Source organism: Macrotis lagotis, chromosome 1 (genome assembly GCF_037893015.1).
Source record: "Macrotis lagotis isolate mMagLag1 chromosome 1, bilby.v1.9.chrom.fasta, whole genome shotgun sequence".
Classification (NCBI taxonomy): Eukaryota; Metazoa; Chordata; class Mammalia; order Peramelemorphia; family Peramelidae; genus Macrotis; species Macrotis lagotis.
Window position 1 is genome coordinate 517,147,728 of NC_133658.1, and position 12,222 is coordinate 517,159,949.

Genomic DNA, 12,222 nt, shown 5'->3' on the forward strand with positions numbered 1-12,222 from the left:
GAAGGCAGCAGTTTGCCTGATAATGTATGTGTTCTGGCTAATTTGTCTTCTACATGCATGTGTTCTCAACAGATTTGCCCTGTCATATGTGTTATCTAGTCATGAATGTTCTTTGTGTTTGTGTTCATTTTCCTATTGGTGGTATGGTGACTTTTGGGGGAGGGTATAACCTCCTGTGTATGGAGGACATCTTTGTCACTTTCTAGTTATCTGTTTAATCAAGTGTGTCCTCTGGTTGACTGGTAAAAGAAACACATTATTTGGGATTTAAGAGCTGTAGTTTTGACTCAGTACTGAGCAACACCAACAAACTATCTCTAAGCTGCTGTAGACTGTAGCTGTGTGAGGAAGGACTTTCAGTGCTACACTTAAAAATATCAGTATATTTGTAGCATGAGGAAATCACTCTTTGGGATTGTTGCCTCACCTCAACTCTCCTTAAACTGACAGGTCCAGGGTCCCCAGAGAAGTAACACATCACATCAAATTATACATCAAATCCTTTTTACAATCCTTATAGTAGTGCTAGGGGATGATACACTTTTACTGCCTGCTTAAATTTCGCTTCTTACTGTAGCTCTTGAGCCCCTACTAATGGGACACTCAATTATATAAAATCAGTTACCATGACACCATTAGTTTTTATATATAAAACACTTACTTAATGATAAAGCAAAAGAAGAAATAATCATATCACAGTTATTATTATTTAATTATTTTCAGTTGTATCCCACTTCTTCATGACCCTATTTGGGTCTTCTTAGCAGAGCTACTGAGGTCATTCCTTTGCCAATTCATTTTATAGATGAGGAGACTGAGGCAAAGTGGAATAAGTAACTTGTCCAGGGTCATATAGCTAGTATGTGTCTGAGGCTGGATTTGAACTCAGGAGGAGGAGTCTTCTTGACTCCAGGCATGACACATTATTTGTGGCAACACCTAGCTGCCTCAAACATCACAGTTGCTTTATTCAAGTCCCTCATATTTTCCCCTTCTTCTCCACTCTCTATGCTTCACCTGAGTCCTGTATTTGAAGATCAAACCTTCTGTTCAGCTCTTGCCATTCCAAAAGGAACATTTGAAATTCCCCTGGTTCATTGAAAGTCCATCTTTTTCCCTGGAAGAGGACATTCAGTTTTGCTAGGTAGTTGATTCTCGGTTGCATTCTATTGCCTTCCAGAATATCATATTCCAAGCCCTACAAGCTTTTAATGTAGTTGCTGCTAAGTCCTGTGTGATCCTGTCTGCAGCTCCATGATATTTGAATTGTGTCCTTCTGGCTGCTTGTAATATTTTCTCTTTGACTTGGGAGTTCTGGAACTTGGCTATAATATTCCTGGGGGTTGATTTTTTTGGACCTCTCTCAGGGAGGTCAGTGGATTTTTTTCAGTTTCTATTTTGCCCTCTGCTTATAGGATATCAGGGCAATTGTCCTGTAGTTAATTCTTTGAAAATGATATCAAGACTCTTTTCCTGGTCATGACTTTCAGGTATTCCAATAATTTTTAAATTATCTTTCCTAAATCTGTTTTCCATATCAGTTGTTTTTTCAATGAGATGTTTCACATTTTCTTTTAATTTTTCATTCTTTTGGTTTTGAAATATTATGTCCTGATTTCTCATAAAATCAGCAGCCTCCCTCAGTTCCATTCTACATCTGAAGAATTTATTTTCCTCAGAGAGCTTTCTTATCTCTTTTTCCATTTGGCTATTTCTGCTTTTTAAAGCATTCTTCTCCTCAATAAATTTTTGAAATGTTTTTATCCATTTGACCTATGCTGGCTTTTAACATGTTATTTTCTTCAGCATTTTTTTTGGATCTCCTTTATTAAGCTGCTGACTTCATTTTCATGTTTTTCCTGCATCTCTCTCATTTCTTTTCCCAATTTTTCTTCTATCTCCATCACTTGATTTTCAAAGTCTTTTTTGAGCTCTGCCATAGCCTGAACCCAATTTCTGTTTTTCTTGGAGTTTTTAGATGCAGGAGTTTGGACTTCATCATCCTCAGATTGAGTGTTTTGATCCTTCTTGGGTTCATAGACAAAGTATTTCTCAATGGTGTTCCTCTTTTTTCTCTGCTTACTCATTTCTCCAGCTTGTGCCTGGTTTTGGGGTTCTTCCTGAGCTTTTGAGTATTATTGAAACACCCCCCCCCCACACACACACACACAAGGGTCTCAGTGTGTGTGAAGCTCTGTCTTCCTTCCTGGTCTGTGAATGACCATAAGCACCCCCCTCTGCCACGGGGCTGAGGTGGGGGGGCCCTGCTGTTCTATGGGGGGGGGGCCTAGACTGCAATCAGGATCTGATTGCAGGGACAGAAGACAGACCTCAGCAGTGTCTCTCCACTCCCCTACTTAGGCTCAGCACTCATGCCCTAGGGGCTCCTGCTTACTGGCTCTACCTGCTTCCGGTTTCTGGAACTGGGCTGCCTTAGCCAGGTTGCTCGCTGAGTGCCCTGAGGGCTGGGCTTCCAGTGCTTGCTCTGGCAGAGGTACCCCCACTGATCCCCCAAGTTGTGCTTGGTGCTACCCCTGGGTGTAGATCAGGAAACTGCCCTTGCTGCCAGGAGCTGCAGCTTCCAGCACCCTGGGGCTGCCTCCTGGAGGCTGAAGTTCCTTTGTTCTGGCAGGCTGTTCCTCTAATCCCTTAGGGTGGAGCCTTTCTGTTCTTTTCCAGTTTATCTTGGGCTGGAGAACTGCCTCACTGTATCCCTCTGTGGATTCTGTCTCTTGAAAATTTAGTTAGAATCCTTAGTTTATAAGTTTTGAGTGACAGCACCTAAGAGATGATCCTCTCCTGTCACCATCTTGGCTCCCCCCCCCCCCCCATTTTATTCAAAATAAGGCAAATGTAAGTATAATCAAAACATATGAATCTACCTTGATCATACTTTCTCACTAATGAACACAGTGTCCATGGGGCAAAAATAGATACATAATTATAAAATCTGACAGGAAGGCACATGAGTGGGGAAAATCCATGTACTCAGGACAATTCACAACTCTATGCTACAGGTCTTAATGTTCCTGATTTCTTCAAGAACAGTCTGTTCTACTTGAAACCACATTTTTCCTGGATAGTCCCCCTTTTGACTTTATCCCTTTCCTGCTTAGCAAATCTGTATCACTTCTGTCTCATGTTGATAAAGCAATGATAAGCTCTTTAACTCACAATCATCCTTAGAAGGGCACCAAGAAAGTGTTAAACAATTTAATTGGAAGTTTTTCCTTGAGCTGTGAGAACTACAAAGGTCTTCAGGGCAATAGAGATATGCCCAATCAGCTCTTCATTCAACAGAATTATATGATGTTCAGACATCTCCAAGCCTATTCTCATAGCAAAATAATGCAAAACCTGTCTTTTCCTTTCTGATTCTCCTTCTCAAATCAGAGGGCAGCAGAGGGCAATTAGGTACCTTTGAGTGTTTACTTCTCTTTCAAGTTATAGATGGTGTTGGAAGGCAATTAGAATATGTGACTGTTTTAAAGATCTAAAGATCTTAACAGATAAAATTGCAAATTATAACTGTTTGTATACTATGGAAAGATTAAATAAAGACTGTTGGGTCACATGCAACTGAACCCAGTAACCACAATGCCCCAAAGCCTCAGACTTTTCTCTACCCTCAAATAGATGCTCACAGTACATTCCTCTAAGGAACAGGGTCTCTAACCAGTCCTCCTAAGAATTGGAGTCTCTCTTCACATCTTACCAGAGAAATTGTTCCTTCATAATGTGGACTTTATCAATTTTTCATACACAAAATTTAAGTTTTTTTAGCAGTTAAGAAGTTTATACATATACCATATATATATATATATATATATATATGTAAATTATTATTATCATCTTGGTTTTCTCAACTTTTTTCAATAAAGTTTAGCTAGAAATGATCTTAGGGTGAATTGTTTACTTGATATTATTCTTTTATTTTTTATGCTATAGGTTATTGCTAAGGTAGGGTAAAAAATTAACTGTTTAGTATTTTTAATATGTATTTGTGTGCATGTGTGCATGTATGTGTATGTGTGCATGTATATGTATGTGTATGTGTGGGGATAAGCTATTAGGATATAAATTTCTCCTCTATTGGCTCACTGAAAGTATCATCAATACAACTCCACTAGGAGACAGGACAATAGAAATGGTATGTGCTTTACTCTTTTCTTTATGATTTAATCTCTTCTGCTAGATCTCTATAGTTTAAAATTTTTTGTTCCATATAGCTTGGAAATTAGGCATTTGTTCCATTTTTGTTAAGTTTTTTGTGGGTCAATGTTACCAACTGGTGGGTGTGGGCAATGGTTTCATCTATGATGATGGTTTGGTGCCCAGTCAGTTTATGTGGTTAATTCTCCAGGATATTTTGAGGTCTTTATTAGTAGTATGGGAATTTGACAGTCCTTAAAGATGAGTAAGTGGTACAGTGGATAGAGCATTAATTAATGAGTCAGAAGACTCATCTTGCTGAGTTCAAATCTGGCCTCAGACATTTTCCTTAACCCTGTTTGCCTCACTTTTCTCATCTGTAAAATGAACTGGAGGAGATACAGAAATGCAGTATCTTTGCCAAGAAAACAAAGCATTGAACACGACTGAAATGGCTAAACAATAGCAATAACAACAAAAGGATAGTGAATTTCTGATGTATAATTCTAGCTCCTAGGTTGTGTCTTGCTAAGTGCTAACTTTTTATGGTGCATATCGATATGGTTCTACAGTTTTAATGGCTCCCTTGCATAAACTACATTGATCAAAATTACAGAAGGATTATTCTGGGTGACAATTGTGTGGTCCTGTTTTGCCATCATTACTTCTTCTACTTGCCTAAAGAAATCTGTATAACTCAGTCATTTGTTTGATGGTTTTACCTTTGTATAATTAACTGAATTCACAAACATGCTGTCTATAGAGAGTTTTTTTTCCCTACTCTTGGATCTTAACCATTTCATAGATTCCAAGTGAAAGAAAATCTGTTTCAATTATGTCCAATAAATTCGTTGTTGTGTATCAATCTTTACTATTTCTTAGTAAAAGTTTAATAATTGATTTTACTAAAAAATGCTTCTAATAATGTTTTTGATTTGCTAATAATGCACACTAAGGATGATTATCAATCTTTGTCCCTTTTTTTTGGTGAAGAAACATTAATCTTTCCATAGTCAGCTTATGGTGACAGGTCTCTGTTTTAACACTGTAGAGATTTTTTTGGGGGGGGGATGTTTTTTGAATCTGTTATAGTCAATTTTATAGTTACAAAACCATATATATTTGGACAAGTGTTTGTTGCTTTATAACTATTCTTCACACTCATCTTTGATTTCAGGATGCCAGGAAGCTCCTTAACAAATTCAGTCATAGTGTACTCTTTGTTACTTTTGTCCTTAATGAATCTTGTTTGGAGGAGATGAAGGTACTTTTAGGAATTGCCTATCAGTTAAAGTAATCTCCAGATTTAAGCTCAAAGCCTTCAGTCCCCACCTTTTCTTATTTATATTAAAAACTTCCTTTTGTTAGTTCATTTGACATTTTGATATTATTCAAAAAAGATGCCACAAGATGAAGGAGCTGATTAATGCAGATCCTTTTAATGATACCACTCTTTTTCATCAAATGATTAATAAGATGTTTTGAGTTAATACCCTTCAAACTTTAAAAGAAAGTTTATTTCTAAGGAGGAAAGATGTTATTTTTTTTATTCTCATTTTGTACAAATTTTTTTTTACATTAATAAAATATTCTTGTTTACAAGTAAACAAAATACCCCTCCTCCTCTGCCATGAATATAGATAGACTTGTTTGGGCAAAAAAAGTAAAGGGGAGAGGAAAAAAATTAAAAAAAAAATAACAATAGTAATAATTGTAGGTATGGCCAGGTGGCACAATGGAAGAAGCAACAGCCCTGGAGCCACGAGCACCCGAGTCCATATCCAGCCTCGTAAACCCAACAATCACCCAGCCATGTGACATGCAAGCCACCCGATCCCCACTGCCCTGCAAAAACCAAAAAAAAAAGAAAGAAAAAAAAAGACCCAAAATAAAATAAAATAGTAATAATAGTAGGGGTGGCTGGGTGGCAGACAGAGCATTGGCCCTTGAGCCAGGAGCACCTGGGTCCAAATCCAGCCCCAGACACCCAAAGATCACCCCACTATGTGGCCCCAGGCAGGCCATCCAGCCCTACTTGCCCTGCACCCTCCCCCAAATAATCATAACAAAAAATGTGCTTGAGTCTTTGTTCCAACACCAACAACTCTGTCATGGGTGGATCTCATTCTTTATGATAAGTCCATCACAAAAGTTATTTCCATATTTTTCCAACTTTGCCATTGCTGATTGCAACTCCCTCCTTTCTTATTTCTCCACTACCATGTACTCTATTTTCGCTCTCCTTCCACTATGACTCCGCTGTAGGGTAGCTGAGTGGGGCAGCAGACAGATCCCTGGTCCCAGGGCCAAGAAGCCCTGAGCCCCCATACCACCCCTTAGGCCCAGAATCCACCTGGCCCTGTGGTCCTGGGCAGGCCTTCCATTCCCAGCCCCTTGCAAGAAGCAAGAAAGAAAATGTGTCCATCCTCTCCTCCTTTATTCACATCCCCACCCCTTCCCCCTGCTCCCCCCTCCTTCTTACTCCAGATGTCTATACCCCATTGAGTATATTTGCTGTTTCCTCTCCTAGGCATCTCTGTTGAGAGCAAAGGTTCCCTCATTCCCCCTTGCCTCCCCCCTTCCATATCATTACAATAGCTCATTGTAATAAAAAAAAATCTTATATGAAATATCTTGGACTATTCCCCCTCTCCTTTTTCTTTCTCCCATTCCATTTCCCTTTTTTTCTATTGACTCCATTTTTACACCATATTTTATCTTCGAATTCAGCTTTCTCCTGTGCTTCAACTATAAAAGCTCTCTCTACCTGCTCTATTAACTGAGAAGGTTCATATGAGTATTATCAGTGCCATTTTTCTATGCAGGAATACATGCAGTTCATCCTCATTAAGTCCCTCATATTTCCCCCCTCTCCTCCAATCTCCATGCTTCACCTGAGTCCTGTATCTGAAGATCAAACCTTCTGTTCAGCTCTGGCCATTCCAAAATGAACCTTTGAAATTCCCCTGGTTCATTGAAAGTCCATCTTTGTCCCTGGAAGAGGACATTCAGCCTTGCTGGGTAGTTCATTCTTGGCTGCATTCTAAGCTCTCTTGCTTTCCAGTATATTGTATTCCAAGCCCTACGAGCTTCCAATGTAGCTGCTGCTAAGTCCTGTGTGATCCTGACTGCAGCTCCACAATATTTGAATTGTGTCCTTCTGGCTGCTTGTAATATTTTCTCTTTGACTTGGGAGTTCTGGAACTTGGCTATAATATTCCTAGGGGTTGGTTTTTTTGGGATCTCTTTCTCAGGGGGATTGGTGGATTCTCTCCATTTCTATTTTGCCCTCTGTTTCTAGAATATCAGGGCAATTTTCCTGTAGTAATTCTTTGAAAATGATGTCAAGGCTCTTTTTCCTGATCATGACTTTCAGGTATTCCAATAATTTTTAAATTATCTTTCCTAAGTCTGTTTTCCATATCAGTTGTTTTTTCAATGAGATATTTCACATTTTCTTCTAATTTTTCATTTTTTTGGTTTTGAAGTATTGATTCCTGATTTCTGGTAAATTTATCAATCTCCCTGAATTCTATTCTTTGTCTGAAGGATTTGTTCTCCTCAGAGAGTTTTCTTATCTCTTTTTCCATCTGGTCAATTTTGCTTTTTAAAGCATTCTTCTCCTCAATAACTTTTTTGAACTGTTCTATCCATTTGACCTAAGCTGGTTTTTGGCATGCTATTTTCTTCAGCATTTTTTTGGATTTCCTTGACTAAGCTGCTGACTTCATTTTCATGTTTTTCTTGCATCTCTCTCCTTTCTTTTCCCAGTTTTTCTTCCAACTCCCTCATTTGATTTTCAAAGTCTTTTTTGAGCTCTATCATAGCCTGAGCCCAATTTCTGTTTTTTCTTGGAGTCTTTAGATGCAGGAGCTTGTGCTTCCTCATCTTCAGACTGAGTATTTTGGTCCTTCTTGGGCTCATTTGCAAAATATTTCTCAATAGTCTTCTTTTTGTTTCTCTGCTTGCTCATTTTCCCAGCCTGGGCCTGGTCTGTGAATGACCATAAGCGCCCCCCTCTGCCAAGGGGCTGATGGGGGGGGCTGCTATTCTATGGGGGGGGGCCTAGACTGTGGTCAGGTTCTGAATGTGGTCAGAGCCCCAGAGTCCTGTCCTTTCAGGGGCAGAGGACAGAGCTAGGAAGTCTCTCTTCACTCCCCTCCCTCAGCTCAATGGGCTCATTCCCTGGGGGCTCCTGCTTACCGGCTCTTCCTGCTTCTGTTTCCTGGATCAGGGCTGGGGAAAGATGATGCTGCTTGCTGTGTGCTCTGAGGGCTGGGCTCCACGTGCTCGCTCTGGCAGAGGTCCCCCGCTGTTCCCCCACTTTGTACCTGGTGCTCCTTGGGGTGCAGCTCAGGAGACTCCCCTGCTGCTGTGAGCTGAGACCCCCCAGCGCCCTGGGGCTGCCTCCGGGAGGCTGAGGTTCTTTGGCTCTGGTGGGCCACCCCTCTGGCGGGCCACCTCTCGGACCAGGGAGCAGAGCCTTTCTGCTCTTTTCCAGGTTACCTTGAGTAGGAGAACTGCCTCACTGGGACCCTTTGTGGGTTCTGTCTCTCGAAAGTTTAGTTAGAGTCCTTAGCTGATGAATTTTATCAGAGAGCTCCTAAGACTGGATCCCTTCTTGTCGCCATCTTGGTTCCGCCCCCCCTGAGGAAAGATGTTATTGTTGATGTTGTTGTAATTTCTTTAGTACAAAAATTGAGTACAATCTTATTTTGAAGATATAGCAAGAATAAGAATAGACACCTTTCTCCCTCCTTGAAATATTCTCCTCTATATTATCTCAGTGTCTGGGACAAGTGAGTTCAAATTTTTAATTCAGTCTCTACACATCATGAATCTTTTCAAATTCACATCTAAATGTGGTAATACTAACTAGATTGAGTCCCTATTTCAGATACCACTGGTCTGGTATCTGAAGGACATTCCTTGCTTTCAGGTCTTGATGTTTGATTGGCTTTAAAACCATGAACTGGACTCCAAGACCTTTGAATAGATCACTTTTCTGACCTTTTGAAAATGACAAGGTTCTAACCTTCAATATTATTCATCGAAAATGAAAAAAAAAAACAAAAAAAATAAAAAACAAATGTTGAAACGAACCTGAAATTTATATTTAGAAGTCATATATTGGTCTCATATTTGGGAAAGCCCAAAGTTTTTCCCCCTCATAACAGCATCTGTCCCCCCCCCCCCCCACCCCAACAAAATGATGTTAGGCAAGGTCACAAATGAACAGGCAGGAAAAATTCTTGGTATTTGAGTGTAAACTTTATGAAGGCAAGTTTCACATTTTATTTGATTTCTAAATTTTATATATTCCCCAGTATTTAGCACAGTGTTCCGTACACAGGAGATGGTAAATAATTTTTTTAAAATTGTTAAACTTTGAAATCTTTTAGACTCAGACATTGAATCCTAATGATCCCCTCACCCCCACCCCCATTTATCTCTCTTTCTTCTGACTTTTCCTTGCTTTCCCTTTAGTTTGCTCTTCTATATTCTAGTCTAGTCTGTCATTTATTATTTCTTTTTCTCTTTTGCTTTAGTCTGCGACTCTTACTCTTGGTTTTGTTCTTTCCCTTTTAACTGGGCAGAATAAGAAATTTCTATTTCTTTTTCTTGTTATTATTTTTTAAACTTTTGGAATTAAAGTCAAAGTAGACAAATGAAATTTTAAAAAAATTTTATTTAAGGCAATAAAATTAAGTGATTTATCCAAGGTCACACAGCTAGGCAATTATTAAGTGTCTGAGGCTGGATTTGAACTCAGGTCTTCCTGAATCCAGGGCCTGCATCATCTAGCTGCACCAACAAATGAAGTATTTTAATTTTAATTTTTTGACAATAAAAGGGATGAAGTTTTTATATATGGTCTTCAATGGACTACTCCTCATGGTTCAGTAGTTCTTAGTAGGAAAAAAAAATGTTCCTTGATCTTGTTAACTTGGCCTCCTTTAGCACGTTCACATGTCAGACATTTCCTTTATCAAGAGCCAATAGAGCTGTCATTTTTTCTGCTCCTCTTTACCCTGATGCCTATAATTAACTAAGTGGTGTCTACCATGTCTGGTCACTCATCATAGTTCCCTCTTGTCTTCTGAAAAACCTCAGAATCTGAGTGTTAAGAAATTATTTTGGAGGTCATCTAGTCTAATGAAAGTGTTTTTTTTTTTTTTTTTTTGCTGGGGTGAAGTGCCTTGCCCAAGTTCTCACATGTAGTGAATAGCAGAATTAGAATTTGAATTTGGGGTCATCTTTCTTCAAATCCCCCATCATTTCCATTACACCATGTTCCCTCTTTTACCCCTCTATTTTTCAGGTGAATAAACAGACCAAGAAAGAATAAATAACTTCCTAGAGCTTTGGAAGTAGCAGACCCAGGATTTACATCCATGTTTTCTGAGTTTGAGTCCAGGTATTTTCTTCTACCTTTTTTTACTGTGTATCTATGACTTTTAAAAAGTTTGAGAGACATAGTATCTGGGTAATTAGTCATTTTATTAATAGTTCTAGCATGTTACCCATAAAATGGATCAGTGGCTAGAATGCCAAGATGAATCTATGTTATAGGCCCACAGTGTGTATGTCCTTGGAGGAGTGAATGAATGTTCCTAAGGGTGGCAATCAACCCTGATTGACTAACAATCAATGAAAGAGAATGAATATTACAATGAGAATTAGGTATATGCTAATGAGGGGATGGGATATAACTTTGATCCTGTCCTTTACTTCCAAATCACCCTAGACAATGGGTATACACACACACACACACACACACACACACACACACACACACACACAAACATATATATGTATTCCCCAACCAAGTCTGAACAGAACACAAAGAGCTTGGAGTTTCACCTGAGAATAAATTCCTTGTAGGGTTTGGTGGGTTAGCAATACCTAGATTGAGGAGAATGTTCATTCCTTTTGCTATCATCCATGCTGTCCTTCAGAGGCTGATTCTTGAAATGAAGGCTTTTAGAAAAAAGGGGACAACACTGGATCTTCCTAAATCCTTAGTTATTAACAATCCTTTCTCTCCTGTCTCTGCTTCTAGGAATTATTCCTCTCTATCAGATATATATGCTCTGAATGCTCTGACTCCCTTTCCCCAGTCAGACTACAACATCTACTCCTCAGGTTTTCTCCTTGAAATCCTGAGTGGTTGGAAAGGCTCTTCTCTACTGCTATTGGATTGAGGCCCCACTGACTACATGGCACTCCTATTGTTAGTAACCAGTAACTAGAACTTATTTCTTATTTAACCACTTGATAGCTAGTTTTTATAAAGGGATTCTTTCAAAAGCATAGCAAGGTGGGCGGCTAGGTGGCATAGTGGATAAAGCACCAGTCCTGGAGGCAGGAGTACCTGGGTTCAAATCCGGTCTCAGACACTTAATAATTATCTAGCTGTGTGGCCTTGGGCAAGCCACTTAACCCCATTTGCCTTGCAAAAACCTAAAAAAAAATCATAGCAAGAATACATGTAAACATATCTCCCAACAATTCTGAGACATATTATTTTCTATATTACCTCTGTCTTTGGGGGAAGCCTCAAAAAGACAGCAATGGTTCCACCAAGACCCTTGTTCAGAGGTGACATTGTTATGCTATCTGCAAAACCCAATCTGGATTCCTCTGTCTTGCTCTCCTGACCTCTTCAAATACTCAAGGTGAGAGACTCTACTCTTCACCTAGAATGGAAAGAAACAAACAAAAATACCAAGGACAAAAGTTTTTTTTTTTAAGGCCACAAGGCCTTAGAGGGAAGAAGACCCCATGGCTTTTCCTTTTTCTCCATGGCCTCTTGACAGAGATTGTGAAGAAAAAGAAAGAAGTGTGTGTGTGTGTGTGTGAGAGAGAGAGAGAGAGAGAGAGAAAGAGAGGGAGAGAGAGAGAGAGAGAGGTCACTGACTGAGGTCATGAAGGGGAGGTTGATGCTTACATCAGTCTTTTTGAATGTCTCCAAATTCAATCCAAGGAGCTACCCTCTTCTAGCTCAGAATCAGTGGAGTCACATGTCCTAGTCTCTCCAAAGTACTTCCTTTAAATATCTCCCAAAAG